General features: G+C 36.2%; 1 pseudogene; it reads left to right on the top strand.

The window, feature by feature from the left end:
- LOC149257887 (pentatricopeptide repeat-containing protein At2g13600 pseudogene) overlaps positions 1 to 17,480 on the top strand; it is a 72,048-nt pseudogene extending 54,568 nt beyond the window's left edge.
- The last annotated feature ends 4,828 nt before the right edge of the window (positions 17,481 to 22,308 follow it).

The raw sequence follows: 22,308 nt of genomic DNA, 5'->3' as shown, positions 1-22,308 counted from the left end.
TGCTGGATATAAGAAGCAATTCAATTCTTTTGCTATCTTACAATGAATAAAATTGTGGGTACTTCCTGAATCAATCAACACTATTACCCTTTTCTTCTTGATATGTCCTTCTATATTGATGGTTTGAGGAGTGGTAATTCTAGCCAATGCATTACAAGATATGGTCGGATTCATTTCTTCTTTATCTAGGGTTTGTTCCTGGAGTATATCCTCTTCTTTTGAAATTTCTTGTTTCTTTTCTTCCTCCTCTACACAATCTATGTAGAATAATTTCTTCTCAGCACACTTATGACCTTTATTGTATTTGCTATCACAACTGTAACAAAGCCCTTTTGCTCTTTTTTCTTCCAATTGTTGTGGTGTCAACCTTGTAGGTTGTGGAAGGCTAGGGGAAACAACACTCCCATATTTATAGTTTTGAGTGGTAGGCTTCCTGGTTGCCATAATTTTGCTTTCCATTTTTCTTGCTAACCTGAATGCGTTCTCTAATGAATCAGGTTCCCAAAGGTGAACCTCATGTTGTATATTATCCTTTAAAGTCCCTATGAACACATCAATCCTATGCTCCTCTGGAATATCTTTTATCCTTGTGTTCAATATTTGGAAGTCCTCAATGTTCTCCATCATTGAACCTTTTTGTTTGAGATTTATCAATTGGATAAAAAAGTGTGACTTTTTGTATCCTCATAATGTGCTGTCATTTCTTCTGTAAAAATTGCCCAAGTGACAATTTGTTTACGAGAGCAAAGCCATCGATACCATATAAACTGATTTGGTTCCAAATATAAAGTTGCAATACGTACCTTTTGTGTGTTTTTCACATTATGGAGATCAAAAAATTGCTCCATCTGTAGTATCCAAGTTTCGGGATCCTTGCCATCAAAATTCCTCATATCGATCTTTGGAACATGGTGCTTCTTCGATCCAACATTAGAGTCTATGAAATCATGATTAACATTTATTTTGTTTTCATCATGAGTTTCCTTTACTACCCTTTCGTTATTAGTAAGCATTTCTTGTAGAAACTTTGTCAAATCTGTCTTCAAATCTTCCATACCTGTCTTCAAATCTTCCATGCTTGTCTTCAAATCTATCTTCAAATCATCCATCTTAGCTTCCACGTCATTCATCTTAGCTTCCACGTTATTCATCTTAGCTTCTACACCTTTCTTTAAACCATCCATCTTAGCTTCCATGCCTTTCTGTAAACCATTCATCTTAGCTTCTACATCTTTCTTTAAACCATCCATATTAGATTTTGTTACTTTTTGTGCGAGTGACATTTGTTGCACTTGGTCTCGTAATTTTAATATATCATGTTGCATTTCTTCCTCTTCTTCATGAGTCATGCTAGAGCTTTCAGGTTGCTTACTAGGTGTTTCCATTTTCTTTCTTCGGGGCATCAATTACCGATAATAATTCTTCACTATACCCTTTTAATTCCTTCAAACTAATTTTTCAAACCAAGCTTATGCAAAAATTACAAAAAAATCTACACAACATTTTTCACTTTGTAGGAGCTAGATATTGCATCTGATGTATCTCTGTAATTTCAGATCTTCCAGTTATGAAATTGCGACCTACAGTAGCCCTCTGCGTCCTCTTTCCAATGCCACCAGTCTGATCGAATTTAGATTCTCCACGAAAGAGTTAAGCACAATCTCCCAAGCTGACCTGATTATATACCTTTTCAGAAGAGCGAACTTGTATGAAGTTCCACGTGTCACTGTTTTGACCTTAGGATCTGAAAAATATACAAAAGAAACTACAGTACATCTGCTTTTTGTACCTTCTTATGAAATTTCAATTTGATGCTCAAAACAAAAGTTATGACGATTTTCCCCAAGTCACCTGCTTGGAATGTAATTCGGTAGTCTGCAAAAAGGCCAACTTCCTCAAATCATATCTCCGTAAATGTAGCACGAAAAGCTCTAAAATTTGGATCTGAGGTTTAGAACGATTTCAACTCAAATGGGTTTTTGTTTTAGCAACTGAAACGTCGCAGAAAAAAAGTTATAGTGCAAATTCCACGATGACTTGTTTGGAGCAGCGAAACCCTAGAATCCGAAGCTCTGATACCAAATGTTATGAAACCAGCTCACAAAAAGATAGAAAAGATAGATCAACGCCTTAGAATTCAGCCTCTTTGAGGGGGCAACCTCCTTTACATTACACAAATGAAAAATTCTTGGATGATTCAAATGACAAAACCTCCTTTCTATATATAGGAGTCTAAGGGGTCATAATATAACCAAGCCGACCTAACAATAATAATATAAAGGCACAAAAATAACAATAGAGGGATTCTATGGGACACAATAATAATAATACAGAGACAATAGGGGCACAAAAATATTAATAAGGGATACAACGATAATAGTAATGGGGGAATCACTAGTATTATAGGGACCTAACATGTTCACTTCCTAATAGTTGAGAATGAGCGAATGGAAAAGGATCTACAAACACCAAGAAAGGAGGAGACTTGGTGACAATGTTTGCCCGAGATGAACTGAAGAAGGCAATACTAGATGAGGTATTGTCCCTTGACATAGTTATCTGAGCATTGTGCTCCAAGTTTGGTACCATGCACAAGGTAGTTGTCCATCCCAACGGATGGTAGCAGCGATGTGTTAGAAGAGAACGCATCTTGACGAACGTGCATCCTGTTGTTGATGAAATGAAAACATGGACGATGAAGCACAAGGGAGCCCCACTTCACTTGCCTAAGATGATGAGGGTCAATGCGGTCGAGCTGAAGGCACATATCCAGAGTCAGATTTTGAATTATGAAGAGCTCCTACAGTTCATCTCTAACATATAGGTCTCCCATGCACGAGTATTCAAGAGTATGGATCTTGTGGTGTGCACGCATGCGATCCCATAAATCGGTACCCTCACCCAGGCGAAGACAAATAAGCAGGTCCGACTAGAGCTTGCCTCGTACTTTGACAAGTTGATGTGCATCACCACCAACCCAAACTTGCCTATCAATGCAGACATCATGCACAAGTATGTTGCATGTCCAGCCACATTTAAGACAATGATGTGCATGCTTTCAGACAAATTGGACAGAGGAGCCCGAGCAGTGTACCCAGATGTTATGGAGGCGAAGGTCAGGTTTCAGACGGATGTCACTGTGGAACACATAGACACTATCAGAGACTACAGAGCTTGGCATCAATATGTTACTATTGATCAGCATGAGGATGTTGAGTAGTTGGACTTCTATAGTTGTCTAAGTCAGAGTGATGTCTAGTTTGGCTTGCTCAAGCCATTGTGCTCACATGGGTACATGTGCATTGTAATGTTGAGTCATGTCAAGTGTAAGTCAAATGTCAATAGTGGATGTAATAGTCATAGAGTAGGTGAAGAGTCATGAGGGTAGTTGAATAGTCACAAAGGGGAATGTCAAGGGCCACCCCACCCTTTGCTATAAATAGTCCCTCATAACTCATTGTATAAGTTTTTGGTCAGCCAAGATTTTGATAAGACTATCTTGAAGCAAGCTTGGACAGTATTGTAATGCGCCTTGGCTTCTCCACTGCACGAAGCTAGTTCATCTCTTTGGAGGAGCAGGAGGATGTGGATGTAACGTTCCACTGTTGGGGCTAGAAGGTTTACATGGATGTATTGTATGATTGGGACTTACACTTCTTTATATAATAAGAGCCAACACATTTTCATGCATATGTTTTTATTATAGTTGGACAGTTCTGGTTGCTTAGAAATGTATGTTGTTTAACTTGCGTAGTTGTGTATGAATTGCTTTGTATGCAATTATATGAATCTTGTTGCAGACGTGCTATTGGTTTAATCATCACTTTGGATTTCCGACTGACCTGCTCTCCAGCTTGTGATGTATCTTCACTTGTGTGTTCCCTTCCCAGCTGAGTACTACTACATGTTTCCAAAGGGTGCACCCATCTCACCCCCCATGTGTTAGAACCTCTCATTCACCTTCCTTGACTCACTGCAGCGGTCACATCCTTGCTACTAACAAAGTTATCTTACTTGCCTTTGTGCGACATCGCGGTCAAGGCATTGCTTTACGACCCACTACTGGGACTCCTAGACCAAACGGTCTGAGGTATAATTGGGACTTATTATTGGGAAGATCCCCTTGACATGTTGGTAGGTCCAACACCATCAACATGACTTTTAATGTTGATGCTCCTCGTTATAGACTTTCCCGTCAAGTTTTCTTTCATATTTGTGTGCAAATATTTCACAAAATTATTCATCACACTTTGGTGGATGATGACTCTTCTACCTGTGTTATGTCAGCATCATGCTAGAAAGCTCTCGGTTCTCCAACACTTGTTAATTCTACTACCACTCTTCAAGCATTCGATGAACACCATTTTGTACCTCAGGGGGTTCTTCCTAAGTTTTCCATTAAGCTAGGGGGAAAGACTACCTACGTTGATGTTGAAGTTGTCGATGCTCCCTTGGACTATAACCTACTCCTTGGCCTTTTAAGGTTTTATGCTATGTGCATTGTCATGTTCTTTTCTTTCCCCATGAAGGCATGATAGTCACATTTGATTAGTTGGATTATTGTGTGTTGTTGGCCGAACTTACTGCTATAAAGAATTATGTCCCACTTGTTGAAGATAAACCTAGGAGTTATTAGAGTGTTGGGGTGGGTTTATGCAAAATCTCATCCCCTAAGGGAGTGTTTCCTTTACCCCCACCTTACATTCCTTCTTCTTCTACCACTTCTCGTATGCACATGGTCTCTTATGTCAATTGTGGACCCCATAGGTCACCTGACCCTTGGGAGGTGTCTTCTTCTATAGATCTAGATCAACATGGTGAGCATATACTGCCTTTAGTGGAAGAGATTTTCTCCTTGGTAGTGCCATCAGTGCCTCCTAACGTTGGTCAGAAACTCCATGCTAATATGGAATATGACTAGGATCCTTTGCCTACACGAGTCGTCACTCCGCCTCTTCCATGTGACTCCCTTAACAACTAGTCTTCTTCTTGACAAGTCTTCTTAGAGGTCATGTATTTTCCTATTCATATTCCTAGGGAGATTATGCCTCTTGATGCCTTTAGTCTCCCTGATTTGGAAAAGGTAGTGATTAATAAACAAAATCTTGAATCGACCTAGGGAGCATCTCCTCGATCCTCCTTGGAAGTGCTACCCTTGGACCGAGTGAAGTCTTAGGTTTCTAATGTTGAACTTGCCAATGAATTGTCCAACTCCTCTCTGCCTATTGAGGAGTTTCTTGTACACCCTTTACATCTTAATAGTCCTTGTCAAGGAGCTCCACTAGCTCATGAAACCTTTCACCTTATATGTCCTTGGTCCATTCCTGATAATGTTATGGTTCTATGTGTTCCCTGGCATCATCAACATTTAGGAATCATATAGTTCAAATTTCTATGGCATGGCCCCATAATGGTGTGCCATATGGTACCTCCAGTCCTCCATGAGTTCATGTATGGAAATCCTTGGCCTATGCTCAATAATGGGCACACCTTAACATGACCTATTATACTGAGTTACAATTGTACATATTGTACATAGGAGTTTTATGTTTTCTCTCTTTTTTGGTTTAGTGTATGATGCAAGTATTTTCCTAGTACATCATATATGATTTTTTTTTCTTAAAACTCAAAAAATAAAAAAGTATGGTCTTGTTTTTACCTCATCCATGTTTTATTTCTTTCATTATGTGATTTAACCATGGGTCCAGTCTTTTTGGATGGTTTTTACAGGATAGGTTGGGATTGTTATTGTGACATCCATTAGACCTTAGGTGTGTTTCTCTTGAACTTGGCATATAGGGGTAGGTCACATATCATCATTTTTGGTGCACCATTGATTATCACTACCCCTTTCATCGTGCCTTAGGTTTGACCCCGACAAGTTGCAACATTAGCCACTCTTCTCTATGCATGTCATAGCTTGGCAATAGAGCCTACCTGATCATGGATTCCCTAGCCTAACACCTTTTTTTCTGTCTTGGTATCTATGTGGTATCTCATTTTTTTCTTTGAAAAATCCCTCCTTTTGACCCACCATGACCTAGAATTTGAGCCTCATTTCCTCTTCTTTGTCATATTTCTGGCCTTACCCCAAGAGGATTCCGCACTTTATCCCTTGTGATTTCCACATTTAATCTTCCCATTTTTGCATGAAGAGCCTTGGTTTTGTTTTTCCACCACTAGCATCATCTACTTGGCCTATCATCCACTTTCACTTGGCGTTTCACCCTTTCTTGGAGGAATCACTGTGATGAGTGGTCTTATTTACCAGCCTCTTTTCCTCTTTATAATATGAGTGGTTCCATCATACCAGAACTAGTTGCTACATTTTATACCACTCATTCCTCCAAGAGAAGCTTCCTTAGTGTCCTTATGATAATTAAACCTTGAATGACACTGAGCTCCTTTTTTATTTGTTTTCATCCTCATTAATCAACGAAAACTTAGAGTTCATTTTGGTCTTGTTTTCATGACTTGTTAAGCTTATGAAAATACCAAGCTTCTCTTTCCATCTTTTCATGCTCATAAAACCTATACAAAAATGTTGAGTTATTTATGTCCTTTCCTTCTCATTAATTAAATTGAAAGTCGGAAAGTGATCTATTTTCCATTCTCAAATCTCATGAAACTGCGAGAAAGGTGCGAGTGTACTTTTGTCTCTTTCTTGGCCTTGTTAAAATTTACGAAAAAGGAACCTATTGAGCATACTTGTCTTCTCTTTCATGCTCATTAAACTAAGAAGGAGACTAAAAAGAGAAAATGGGAAGGGAATATTTATTTATGTTAGTCATCAAAATGGAATCGTCAGCCATGTCACTCTTGAACACGGAACTCATATGTGTCATTATACTACAGTTGGGTTTTAGTTTGCCTAGGAGCCATACCATACATATAAGTCTGTCTACTCCTTTGGTTGGTTACTCTTCCAGTCACTATGAAGTGTGCTTCAATGTCTCTTGTGTTGTTGCACGATATAATGTCGTGCTCATTAGTCATGATGCTAAGTCACTCTTGTGTTGTGTCAATACATGTTCAAGTGAAGTCTTAGACCGTACCAACCATCTGCAATTATTTGTTGACCTTTTTGTGTCGGTCATCCTGTTTCAGTTGTTCTTCATCCAATCACATCATCTCTCATTCTGTTCCATGTTGATTGATGAGGGATACATCAAGACGCTCCTTTGACGAATATTCTCCTATTGACTTCAACTCATTATCCAGGAGCTTGATCTAGGAACCAGTAGTACCTTGGAGCTTGCATACCTCAGTGGCGGGTTTCCTCATGATCAACAATGGGTTTACATCACTGATTCCTGATTGGTCAATTCCATAAGTGTTTTATGTTAGCTCTTCTATTCACACTTGATGGACTGTACTATGTACTTTGGGGTTTGTTTTCATCATTGGAGGGTCCCCTTGCGTCTGTTAACAATACACATTGTTAATCGTAATCAAGCAGTTTCTACCATGCTCGACATCAACACATCTATTTGCATGTTGTAAATTTGTACTATAGGGGTTATGTTGAATACCCTAGGTTAGGGACATTTCACTCTTATATTGCACTCTTTCTAGGTTGTGTTGAAGTTATGTATAATTTATGTACCTTGAGGACTATTCTACGACACCTCTTGACTTATGTGTCCATAGTCCTCTTGATGTATACTATGACATAGATCCAAAATGTATCTGCTGGTAGCTATGGTTTTTTTTTAATGTGTCACATGAATCAATTGTGTATTGTTTGTGGCCATGTCTTAATATTTCATGTCATGGATCCACAATGTATGGTTGGTGGCCATTTTAGTTTCTCTTTCTACCTGAGCATGGGTATGCATGCCTTGGGGATATTATCAATAGAGTTGAGACTCTAGCACTTGAGTTCCTCTTGTCCAGCTTTGAAGTCTTGACCCCTTCCTCCCATTTTGATCTTTGAGTTTTGTTGTAATTAATTTCATCCACCAGTTTCTCTTCTAACCTCATGCATTAGGGGGCATCTGTTATAACCCTATTTTCCACTCCATTATAGTGAGAGAAACGCAAGTTCAACTTACCTCAGTTGCTGGCTAGAATGCATCCCCTTTCACCTTTTCTTTTACTTATGTGAGATTTATTCCATGTGAAAAGGGTGGAATTACATGATTGAGTTATTTTTCATAATTATTTTGTCACAATTTTATAATTATTAGATAATAATTATTTCATAATTGAGATAACTGAGAAAAAACTAATTATTATGAAAAAGGTTTCTAGATTTTGTCATTCCCAAGGAGATCAACTTGCCCCACTTGTGTATGAGTTGGATAGGCGTCCATTATTGTAGAATTTTCCTAACTTCTCAAGCCCCTAGGTTTCTAAATACATTCTCTTGGAGGATAAAATGAACCTATATGATCCCACCAAGAATAAAGGGGGCTAGATCTAGTATCCATATTATAGTGCAAAAACACTATTGTATTGGGAGGAGGAGACCACGCTATAGGCTTGAGGAGAGGATCTCATTTCTGATAGTATAATACTCTTTCCATCTATTTCATTCTTTTCATTAATAAGAAGTGAAGCTTGCCTTCCATTAAATATGTGTTTATAATTTACTATTCATGTTGATTTATTTGAGCTATTAAGGGTCCTCCACAAAAGGTCATTTGTGTGCTTTGTTTGGTGGTGATTATATGCAGGATTCAGATTTGTTATAGAGGATAGGATCCCTTGGTTGGACCAGGAATTATCTGCATCGAATCTTGAACACTTTCCATCAATCTGCATGGATCTATGGTATTAAACTCGAATACTAGATAAGGAAATTTATAAATGGATGATTGATTTACTTGCATGGTTTGGGGATCTATTTTCTTGTACACTTGTCACATTGCATATAACCCTTTGTCTAGTAGTCTTGTCAGGGCCAAGAATATGAAGCAATGGCTCCTAGTGGTTGTGCAAACATACCCCTAACAAATGTTATAGGTACCAAATGGGTTTTGAATAACAAGATAAAGGAGGAAGGGCAAGTGATAAGAAATGAAGCAAGACTAGTTTTCAAAGGGTATGTACAAATAGAAGGGATAGATTTTGAAGAGACCTTTGCATCTCTAGCAAGATAAGAAGCCATATGATTGTTCCTTGCTTTTTCCGACCATAAGAATATCACGATATATCGAATGGATGAGAAATCAAACTTTCTCAATGGAGATCTAGAAGATGAAGTATATGTAGAACAACTAGAAGGGTTTGTGATATCATAAAATGAAGATTATGCTAGGAAACTGAAAAAGGATTTGTATAGACTAAAACAAGTCCCTAGATCTTGGAATTCCAGATTGAACAAATTCCTCCAACCACAAGGTTTCGAAAGAGGAATTGTAGATAAAAATATGTATAAAAAATTTGAAGATGATCATTTTTTTATTGTTGTGGTTTATGTAGATGATATTATCTTTCGAAGTGATTTGCAACAGATGGGACACCAATTTTATGAGTCAATCCAAAAATAATTCGATTTTTCTATGATAGGTGAACTATCCTTCTTCCTAGTACTGTAAACTACTCAACCTAAAGATGGCATCTTCATCTCTCAATCCAAGTATTTAAGAGAAGCACTGAATAAATTTGGTGTGGAAGAATGAAAACTAGTTACTACCCCCATGGTTACTAGTTGTAAAATATGCAAAGAGGTTGAAACTCCTCTTGTAAATTAGACATCCTATAGATCAATGATTGGAAGCTTGTTCTACCTCATTGCCTCAATACTAGACATCATGCAAGTAGTGGGCTTGGTGGCCAAATTTCAAGTCTGCTATAGAGAAAGCCATGTCAATGTTGTAAAAAGGATTTTAGAATACTTGCAAGGCATAATAGACTTTGATCTACGGTATGATAGTTAGAAGCTTATACTGATGTTGATTGGGTAGGCAACCTTGATGACAGGAGAAGCACCTACAGAGAAACATAGTTTTTGGGATATTGTCTCGTGTCTTGGGTTTGAAAAAAAAGACTCAATCTCATTATCTACAACTGACATTGAGTACATTGTTGCAACCACCTATTGCACAAATTATTTGGATGAAGAAGACCTTAAAGGACATCAAGGTAGAGATGAATGATTCAATTCCAATCATGTGTGATAACACTAGTGCTATCATCATCTCTAAAAATATTGTCATGCATTCTAAGACCAAGCATATTCTAATTAACTTTCATTTTCTAAGAGAACACGTTGCTACTAATGTTGTTCAACTTGAATATGTGGCCCCTAAAAAACATCTTGTGGATACATTCATAAATACTTTGTCATGAGAACCCTTTGAGGATCTAAGACAACAAATATGAGTTATCTCTCTTACAACCAAATGACTCAATTTGATTGAGTTTTCGAAGTTACTCGGCTTGTTGGCTCAATTCAAGGGTAAGCTGCAAAGTTTTAGGGGAATTTTATTTCATTGGGCGAATCCTTTTCCATTGATGTAAATGTTGGAGAATATAACTAGATTCAGTCGTAATAATTACCTTTGTACTGATGACATTGTATATTTTTGTAAAAGGAAGAAAAATAATTATTATTTTAAGCATGGGTTTCATGCTCAAATTATTTTTCATCTAGGTAAAGAATTTTATTCATGATCCTAGGGCTTATTAAGTCAAGAGAGTCTTTGTCATATGTATAAGAGCCATTTGGACAATTTGTAACAAGAAAAAGAAATTATTTTTTAGTCTGGAAAGTCATAATGATCCCTAAGACCAAGTTGACCCTGTCAATGAAAAGGAGGCCTAGGAGAGACCTATTTGATCTCTTGAGAAGGGTATATAAAGGATGAGACTTTAAGTCATTTGGATAGACCACACAAGTTCGTTCTAAAGCAAGAAAAATGAAGCAAGAAGAGCGAAGGACAAGAAGACAAGATAAAGTTAAAGAAAAGAATAAACATATGATTTTTACGCTTGAATTCTTTGACACGTGCGAGATTAGGGTTTCTGGGTAAATGAAGTAGGTTGAGAATTGCAGGTTCAAACTATAGCTCTAAAATAAAGGGCCAAAACTATGATTTAACTAGAAATTTTGAAGTTTGACTTTTGTTGACCTTGTTGGCTTAAGCTTGTTTGAAGAAGAAATTGTTGGAGGGCTGACCTGGTGCTTGGAGGAGGTCTTGGCTTTGGTCTTTGGGTCTTGGTTTCTCATTTTATTTGATACTATAATAAGAGAAGATATTCTTTCTAGGTTTTCCCCTTGGGGGCGTTTTTCCCTGGCTTGGAGCCTACACCTTGTGTCCCTTGTATTTCATGAACTTCATGATTTATTCTCTTGATAATTGTTTGATGAAAAGAATCTAATAAAAACAATAAGAAGTTAACAAAAGGTCACAAGCAATTATTAAGTATAGGAGAATTGTTTTAGTAAGCTGCCTAATTGATTCTCCAATATGGTATCAGAGCTAAGGTGAAGAGAAGGTAACTTCAAGATCATCTTGTTGGCATAAGAGGAGGTTTCTTATCAAAAGGAATAATTTTCTAAAGGACACAAGGAAAGGCTTAAGGAAGAAGGATCAAACTCTCATTGAAGGAAGTGGGGTTACTACATCAAGCTCTCATTGAATACCTCATCATCTTAAGAAAATAAATATTTCTCTCTTGAAGACTCTTTGCTATTGAAGAAAAGTCTTTGGAGTTTCTTGAAAGGTCTTGAAAGGCATCAAGATATTTGAATGCATCATCAAGAAGGACACTTTTTTGACAAGTACAATATTATCTTCCATGTCTCAATCTACAAATCAAATGGCTTCATTTTTCAAGGAAAACAACAAGCTCATTAGATTAGCAAACTTCTTAGCATGGAAGAAGAGGATTGTTTTGGTGCTTAGATAAAATAAAGTTATGGACCATGTTCTTAGCAAAGTTACTGAACCAGAAGAAGAGAAGACTCAAGAATTAGCAGGATACAATAAGGGAGAAGTGTTAAGAAATTTATAGGGCAATGGATAGAATGATTTATCTTTAGCTTGATAACTTCTTGTGATATATTTTTACTTTTTATCACTTATTAGCTTCTTCTTGTATTATTATGTTATTCTTATCATCAAACATCTACCAAAACAAGAAGATCAACAATACATGAGAACACATGATATAGGTTGCAAGCTAGGGCCAAAACTATCCACTTGAGAGGAAAACCCACAAATCTCTTCTCTTATTATAGATTCCTCAATTGATGAATTCCAAGACCTCTACACCAAGACCAATACCTATCCAAGACCAAGTCCAAAATTCTTGATGATGTGCTTCCTTTATCCAAGTCAAACCAAGTCAAATCTTTTCTAGTAGCACAAGTTCGACCCCCAGTAATAGATTTTCAGCCTTTACTGCAGGTCTGAAAGTTTTGGCCATCCCAACAACAACTGCTTCCACACGTGTGAGATTATTTCAGGCTTACAAGACTTCTTGAGACCTTTGCTTGACTTTCTCCTTCTTCTAGGGCTCGAGGATGACCTAATGAGCCTTTCTTCGACCTTCTTTCGACACTTTCTCCAAGTTTGATCTTGTAGTAGAAAAACCCTAACCCAACAGCAGAAACCCTAGTCTCCTTCCTTCGCATGTATGAAGAGAGAGACAGAAATTATCCAAGCACTTGATCTCCCTTGTTATTCTTCCTTCGCTAGCCTCTTTCTTCTTCTCCTTCACTTCCTTGAAGAGAGAATGAATGTGTCTCTAGGAGGTTAAGTTCCCTCCTATATATATGCTTTCAAGGTGGAAGAAATACCTCAAATGAGGCCAACTTCTTAGTTGGCAGGCTGACTTGGTATTGGACAATATTTTGACATTTTTAAATACATTTTTTTTACAAGTTACATTGTGCCCATTCCATTTCTTGCTAATTTGAGTAAATCTAAAGCAATCTATGATAAGTTGGTGAAATTGTACTCTATAAGTACCCGATGTCAGAAAATATCCTTAAGGAATCAACTATATAAAACAAAGATGACAAAGAATGAAAATATGGCCACATATCTTATGAAAATATCACAATTAAGGGACTAGTTGCAAGGGTTTGGGGATTTCATCTATGATTCAACAATGACTACTTTTGTACTAAATGCCTTGCGATCTAAATGGATTTCTGACTAGTGTCTACTAAAGAAAAGATACTACTCCCTTTAATGAACTATGGGCTCAATGTATCTTGGAAGAAACAAGATTGAAGGAAAAGGATGACACTAAACCAAATGAAAAGTCTCAATATTTTGTTGTAGAATAGAAGAAGAAGAAAGGGAAGTTTGGAAAGTCCAAAGGAAAATAAGATATGTCCAAGATACAATGTTATGGATGCAATGAATATGGATATTTTAGGAGGGATTATCCAAACAAGAAAAACAACAAAAGGAGGGAAAGTAGTGCAGCTCACATAGTTGAATAAAAATGAGAACTTGAAAATAAGCCAAAAGGTGAAGATCCCAAGGATCTATACTATTGAAAGAAGCTCCATCCCTATCAAGATTATTTGCAATTTGTCTTTATTTTGTTAGAAAATAACAATTAGAGTAGCACGCACCGTTGCATTCTCTAGAATAATCTTGGTTTTTGTGAAGCATGGTATCATAGAAGGGAGCATATGATAGTAGAAGAATTAGAGTCTACATGATCAAATTATTTTGGAGGAATTCATATCGCTAACAAGAATGAGAAGATTTGGACCATCTCGCACATCAAAATCCATCCAAGAATTTTCTAACATAATGTTAGAGGTAGTCATCTTGCAGAAAGGATCACTAGGATCCTCCAATAAGAGCTATGATTCAGGGAAGGTTCTTTAATAGTTGGAAGAAGAATTATGCCATGAATGATATATATTCCATTTAGTATGGAAATGATAATTTTGAAGGATGAAGGGATGATGGTCAAGTTACTGTTTGAAAGGCAAAATTGAAGTCTTTCTTCTCTTATGAAGGGAATATTATGTTAAATAAGGATAAGAAGAAAGCTCATTCAAAGGAAGGATGGCTAGATAACTAAAGTATGCATAACTTTTATCTAGAAGGTAGAATTGATGTCTACAAGAATCTTGCAGAAAGAGTTGGTCGTAAGAATGTGCTCAGTAACATGAGCATGAGAAGTCTTCCATGTGGTTACTCGATGCTTGGAAAAAGGAGTTTGGTATGCTTTGGAATGACTAAATATCAAGGCTCTTCCATAAGATAACATGATTTAGACATGATGATATTGATCAATATCAAATATGGTCTACTTAAGAAATAAAAAGAGTTGATGATAGCAACTCCAAGGAAGAGGATATTGAATCTTTCCAATTAGTTCATTCCATGGGAACTTTGATTAAAATAGAAAGAATGGAGAAGGATTTTTGTACAATATGGAGATAGACCATGCAAAAGGATGTTGATGTCAAAGGAAACAAGTAGAATCTGATTTTGAAAAAAGGTCATCATGTTGAGGTAATAATATTGATATTTTGATATTGGTTATCGGGTTGGTATATGGCTTTGTTACCTGGAAGAATGGTGCATAAATTCTTAATGGTAGTTGAGGCAAGCATACCTACAACTATTTGTTTTGAACTCAATTAAAAAAAGACATGGATTTAGTGCATGGATTTGGTAATCCTTAGAGGATTATATAGCCAAGATGTCTATATTATCTTGGGATTGAAAGGTAGCAGTACAAATAGATAACCTAATGTTTATGTTTTGATGAGAATGAAGATAACTTTCGTAGAGGGAGCTATTGAATAGCTATACCTTGATTAGCTCAATATAATTATTTTGTTGAAAATCACTAGAGGAAAGGGATATGAAAGGTTGATGGCTTTAACCCTGTCACATATTGAAGAAAAGGTTTGACTCCATTACATATAGAAAGATAAAAAGCTCAATATGATGAGATGAAAATGAAAGGAGAATCCATGCAACTACTACTTGAAGATATCCATGAAAGAAATAATAGTTGATGTATTGATAAAGTTTAAGACAAGCTAAAGAGATTGTGGTTATATCTTCCTAGTTGAAAGGAAGCCATGAATCTCCTCTATGCTTGAGAGAGAGTAAGAAGTCTCCTTAAATGTTTGAGAAGGAGCAAGGATCTATTCCTTGATGAAGAGGGAATAAGGATCTCCTCTATGGTTTAAAGGAAGTGATTTTAGACATCATATTCTCCATGTGTTATGCACTAGATCGGGACTAATAGTTGTAAGTCTAGTGAAGGCACTAGGAGGGAGAATGAAGGTTTGGATAAGAATTTGGGACTAATACTCCTTGAGGATAAAGAAGCCAAGATATGAAGTATTTTCATAGATTGACACTCTTTGAGGATTGGACAGGGTATTCAAGACAAGAGTGGTCGAAGAGGACCAATATTATTTTAAGATTATGAATCCAAGATAAGAATAGTCCTAAAAGGACATACCTAGTGAACATCTGGATGGGGTATGTGCCTTAAGAGGTAGTGTGGTTTCTCACGTAAAACCTCCCAACATTGTGCTCTGATTTAGTGGAGAGATAGAGGTTGTTAGTCAAGGCCTTGATATGTTGACAATGCTGGTTATGATGTTGGTACTTGAGAATGACTGATCAATCTGACTCTTCTTATGAGAATATTTCAGTTTGAGAGAATCCATGTACTAATTATGTAATTATGAATACTTCCCTAGTTAAGAGGGAGTGTTGGAGAATGTAACTAGATTCAGTCTTCATAATTACCTTTGTACTTATGACATTGTATATTTTTTTAAAAAGAAGAAAAATAATTATTATTTTAAACATGGGTTTCATGCTCAAATTGATTTGTCATCTAGGTCAAGCATGTTATTCATGCTCCTAAGGCTTATTAAGTCAAGAGAGACTTTGTTGTATGTATAAGTCCCATTTGGGAAAATTTGTAACAAGAAAGAGAAATTATTTTTGAGTCTAGAAAGTCAAATGACCCTCAAGACCAAGTCATCCCTGCCAGTGAAAAGTTGGTCTTGGAGAGGCCTATTCGATCTCTTGAGAAGGGTATATAAAGTAAGAGACTTTGAATAATATGGATAGACCACACAAGTTTGATCTAAAGCAAAAAAAGGAAGCAAGAAGAGTGGAGGACAAAAATACAAGAGATATTCAAAGAAAAGAAGAAAAATATGATTTTTATGCTTAAATTTTCTCACACTTGCGATAATATGGTTTCCAGGTAACTACGGGAGGTTGAAAATTGCAGGTAAGGACCAAAAATTTGATTTGACTAGAAAATTTAAAGTTTGAATTTTGTTGACCTTGTTGAATTGAGCTTGTTTGAAGAAGAAATTGTTGGAGAGTTGACTTGGTGCTTGGAGAAGGTCTTGGCTTTGGTCTTTGGGTCTTGGATTTATCATTTGATCTGATTCTATAAGAAGAGAAGATATTCTTTTTGGGTTTTCCCCTTGGAGGGGTTTTTCCCTGGCTTGGAGCCTACATCTCATGTCCATTGTCTTTTATGATCTTCATGGTTTAGTCTCTTGATAATTGTTTGATGAAAATGATCTAATAAAAAAAATAAGAAGCTAACAAAAGTTCACAAGCAATTATTAAGGATATGAGAATTGTTTTAATACGTTTCCCTACTTGATTCTCCAACAGTAAAAGGGGGAGAAGAATACTTTGAGTGGAATGATTATTGATGTCAGGGGGAGAGTAGAGATGGAGAGAACCCTGCTAGGTTTTAGGGGGAGTTGTTACAACATGATATGGAACTGTTGCCATCAATGCTAAAGGGCGTTATTATTGAGCATAATGTTGGAAATGATGTCAAATGGGCAAGGGTGGCATATTCATAGTGTGTAAAGTTTAAGGGGAGTCTTATGGTTGTTGCAGTCCTTGATAGAGAACCATCATAGTAAATGGATAATTAAAGAAGCTATAAAATTTTATAATTATGGTGGTTGGGAGTCTTGGGCTTTGAAGGCATTTTTTCCACGGGATTTCAACTAAGATGCTCCTAGAAATGGGATGGTTCAATAGTGCTCAAAGAGATATTTCTAACCATATGATAAAGTCCAAAAAGTATCTTTAGGATCAAAAGAACCCTTGTTTTTTCTAATTAATAATGGTGAATATAGTCATCAAGAATTATCAGGTAGTGCAATTTGTCTTAATTGTAGATATGAAGGTCATATTACATTTGGTTTCCCATTTCCTTGCACATGTAGTGATGATGATGCTCTTGATATTGATGGATTAGAAGGCAATAACCAATCTATTGAGATTGATATTTTGGGTAGAAGTGGAGGTAATCATTTTGTAAAGAAGTCAAATTCAAAAGGTGAAGATCAATACAAGAGAGTGGCTCTAGAAGTGGAGAATAGAAGGCTCATAGCTGAGAATAAAGATCAACAAAATCTATTGCAAATTTTTGATGAAAAGGAGTGTGCCTACAAAGAAGAAATCATCAATTTAAAAACTCAATTGGAAGAATCAATAAGAATCAAGGATGCAATGATCAAGGATATTAAGAAAAGAATCAATTAAATAAGTCATTGTGAGAAATTGGGAGTTGAAGCAAAATATATAAAAGAATAACTAGAGAATCAAATCTAGCACTCAAACAAATACAATAACATTAGAAAATAATGGAGTAGCTAGTTGCAGCGTGGAAAACGAGAACCATCAACAAGATCTAAAGATAAAAGAAGAGCCAAGAAAAGTGCATTCAACAAGAAAATCCATTGAACCTGTAATGAGAGATGTTAAGTGTTTCAGTTGTCAAACACTTGGACATGTTGTAGAAGATTGCAGAAACAAAGAGATCAATTCCTCTCAACAAAGAAGCAACAAAGTGAAAAGCGCCCTCAAGCAAGCATGCAAAGAATATTTCCCCCATCACAAAGACCATCAATAATGAGGTATAATCATTCTTTTTATGGCTATTGTTTCTCATGTAATGTTTTTGGCCTTAGGGATATTGACTACATGACTTGTTCAAAGAATCAACGACAGATCAATAAGAGATACAAGCCTATTCCTTTGTATCTTGGTCACATAAAATACTACGTGTGTAATAGTATTGGCCATAAGTCCAAATATTGAAAGCTACCCATGCGTTATAGGAAATCCAATCAAAGGGAGAAAGTCTTGCAAGGCCAACCACACAAGAAAGAGAAGGTGTTTTGCATGTCAAAGATAAAATTATCAAAGTTTAGGGGAGAAAGAATCAACAAGAGACCCCCACCAAAAACTAAAGCTTGCATAGTCTCAGGGGCAACATATGGCCACATCATGAGGTGCGGCCATATCAGAAATATTGTATGTGGATAGATCTACATTTTAGGAAAGTGATGCACGAGTGCAAGGGGAGCTACATGAGGTTGGAAGTATTGCTATTATTTCTTATCTATTCTTAGTTTTAGTTTGGCATAAGTTGGATCGGCCATGTTTATTATTGATAGCATTGGAGCCATTGTATGTTGAGTTTCTAGTTATATTTTTGAGGACATGTCAGCGAAATGTTTGTTCTTATGTGCATGATCAAGGAGCTGAATCGATGAAATTGTGATGTGTTTCTTCATGGTTGTTTGAAGACAAATTATTTTGTGTACTTTACTATTAAATATATGCAGCAAGATATTGTGATCATATTATGGTAGAATGTTGGTTTACCGTAGTGATGAATACTTTTTATTGTTGATTATATATTTCAAGATTTATGTTGTTAATGGTTAGTTTGTCCATAACATTGTGATCAAACCTATAGAGCATAAACTATTCAAAGAGAGGAATGTGAAGGAGTGAAGATCACATATTTAGGGGGAGCATTCTTGCTTCCAATCGATCAACATATTGCCATTATGTTCAAGATGGAGAAACTAATCATGTACTTATTCTCTCATAAGCACTTGCTCTATATTTTTTAGTAAGGATTTGTTGTTGTTGTGACATGATTATTCAAGTTCATATAATGATGTGTTTCTTGCATGGAAAAGTGTTGAGAAATCTAGGGAAGCTAAATAAGGTGATTTCCCTTACTTTGATAACTGCTTGTGATGTTATTTTACTTAACTTGGTGTAATTGTTATTAGCTTCTTCTTACAATTGATTATTATTGTGTTCTTTATCATAAAAAACTACCAAACATGAGGAGACAGAATGTCGGCTGCTAGCCATGGCCAAAACCTCTCCTCTTGGGAGGAAAAGCCACAAGAATTAGTCTCTTCTTATAGAATCTTCAAATGACAAATTCCAAGACCTATTACCCAAAACCAAGGCCCCTCCAAGACCAGGTCACACCTCTTCATTGATCAACTTCTCTTCCACAAAGTTAACACTGGTAAAACTTTCTCTAATGCTTCATATTTCGACCTCTTTTTAGAATTTTGACTTACTACTTCAGGACTGGAATTTTTTGCCTCTACTATAGAAACCCTAACTCACACATGTGCGAGAATTGATGGTGAATGTTTCCTTCTAACTTCTTTGCTTGGATATACTTCTCTTCCTTAACTACTCAACTTGTAAACTTGATTCTTCTTGACACTTAACTCGGCTCCTTGAAGTGACTGTAATTTGATCTTGCTGCAATAGTAGTGATGCCCTAACTTCTTCGCATGTGTGGAGGATGAAAACCCAAAAATAGTTCCAAAACCTTGATTTCGCTTCTCCTTTTGTTCTCCTCTTTTGTTGGCTATTAAGGTCTTCTTATTGTCTTTAATTGAACTTCTTGTATTCTTTATTGATGTCCTTCAAATGAGGTCGAGTGATTCTTATTTATAGGCTTCTTAAGGGCCCTAATAGGCTGGCTTGTCATCTGTTGGAGGCCGACTTCATTTCTTTGTAGGACGACTTATCTTTTGTAGGTTGACTAGGTCTTGGAGGGTATTTTATGACACTTTTTTACTTACAATGATTTTCTTGACATGATATAATATGCCCAAAGGGGTATTACATATATGATAATGACTTATTTGACTTATAGACTCAATTACAAAACCTATATGCACACAATGGGTGCTTGACCTACAAGTAAAATAACCTTGAGCATGAAATCCATGCTTCAAAATAATAATAATAAATTTATTTTTCTGTTTACATCAAATACATAAAATCATGATTACATTAGACATTATTAAGATGAACCTAGTAGCACATTTCAACGGTCCCTCTTAACTAAAGAGGTATGCATAATCCATACAAGGCACTTGGACATTATCATATTCAAGAATTCTCATAAGGAGAGTCAGATTGGTAAGTCATCGCATAAGCTATTTATTCAACTTATATCAGTGCATCTCATCATATCAACCAACATTTTCATATATAAAGGCCTTGACTAATAACTCTATCTCTCCACAATAATAGAGCATAATGCGAGGGAGACAATAACTAATAGACACCTTCATCATTGTCTCTCAAGGCTCATACCCCATCCAAATGTTCACAAGGTATGTTCTTTTAGGACCATTCCCATTTTGGATTAACACATCCTCATGGAATTTCCTCTTTGACTAATCTTTCCTATTGGAGGCCCTACCCCATCCTCAAAGAGTATCGGGATCAATCTCATATGCTTACCCAATCCTCCATTCTTTCTTCATAACATGAAGAAAATAATGATGTGTCTATCTCTCCCTCTCAACTAGGGAGGATCTACTCATTCCTATAAAAGGAATATATCCAATATCCCTCTTAACAAGGGACTTGTTACCAAAAACAACTCTCTTTGGTGGAGATCATGGTACTATCAACTACCTATAGGGCTCCTCCTTTCGGCGTCATGTCAAGAACTTCAATTTCTTCATCATGGAGCCATCTTCTTCCTAGGGCATCGACCATCTTCTTCATCACTTCCCTTCAATGAAACATCGTGTTGAGCCAATAGTCATGTCATCCTTCTCTTCATCGGAAAGTGATATTCTAGTTCACATCTGGCTATCCCTCATACAACTACCTCTTCCCAGTCATGTTACTTTCCTAATCTTCCATCCAATCTCATGAGTACTAGTTGTAGGTGACCTCTACAATCATCATTAGAGAAATTTTGAGGTAAAAAATGGGCCTCAAAATAAAACTGTACAACTAAAATCAATTTATAAGAACCAATAGGATTCAAAATGATGATGTCAACCATGGGGGATGATTCACCATTTTTAGAGTAAAAAGGTAAAAAGCTAAAATAATAAAAAAAGTGAAAAAAATACTTTTTCAACTCATATTTTCAACATATATCGCCACAAATTTACTCAAATTTCAAGTGGGGGAACTCTTTGGAGTGTAGTTTAATTCATCATCCAAGTAGTACCCATGTTGCATACTTTCTATGGACCTTGCTACACGAAAAAATGAGAAATACATGAAAAAGCGTGATTACAATTACATTTTTTTAGTGTATTTCTCATTTTTCGTGTAACAGGGTCCATTGAAAGTATGCAACATGGGTACTCCTTAGTTGAGGAATTAAATTTCGTATCCAATGAGTGCTCCTGCTTGAAATTTAAGTAAAATTGTGGGGATATAAGTTGAAAAAGCAGTTTTCTTTTTTCCCTCCAAAATTTGATGAGGCAATCCAATCTTATTTTATTATTTTCACTATTATTTTATAATATTCCATTGGAGACAAATTTTGTTGGTAATATTGGCATTGATGTCATTGATCACAATCGTGATAATTTATGCTTGAATGCAAAAGGTTGAAAGTGATGTGAAGTGCAAAGGCTTAAACATTGATAAACATGTTGATTGAATTGGAAAATGGCTCTTGACATAGCTAGTTGGAAAATGTATGCTTTTATTAATCATTAATTGGTAGCTAGTACAAACCTGGAAAATGTAACCAATACAAACTAAGAAGTTTCAAGATTTGTCTTATACAATCATTGTTTCTGGCCCATTTTATTGCAACTTTATTTTATATTACAAAATTTTGATTTTCAGCATTCAAAATGAAGAGGCGGATTGTGAATAGTCTTGGAAGATCAAGAGACAACTTATCATTTCATATTCCCATAGAGAATACAAACAACTAAAAATCCATGCTTATAAAATATACATTGCTGAATGGAAAAGGGACTTTTGATGTTAAGCAGTTGGTATGAGAGCAACAAAAGAGGAATAGAATTGAAGAGGAGAAGATGTATAGTACACTTGACCGCAGAAATTTATCTCAGGTAACCAGAACTCTTGACTTGGTATTGTCATTGAGAGATTGCAGTCTCTTTTCAACTTGTAGCTTGATAAAGAAAAAATTGTAGCCTGTTGCGGTAGGAGCCTCCTGTGGGTTGTAGCCTACAGAAAATTTGTGGGAGTTGGAGCTTCCTTTAAGGTAGGAGTCTCTTGTAGGTTGAAGCCTACACAATTTTTTTTGATG

Source organism: Pinus tabuliformis, chromosome 6 (assembly GCF_031772625.1).
Source record: "Pinus tabuliformis cultivar Carrire ecotype Pingquan chromosome 6, CPIR1, whole genome shotgun sequence".
In the NCBI taxonomy this organism is placed as follows: Eukaryota; Viridiplantae; Streptophyta; class Pinopsida; order Pinales; family Pinaceae; genus Pinus; species Pinus tabuliformis.
This window is presented reverse-complemented; position numbering and strand designations above follow the sequence as displayed.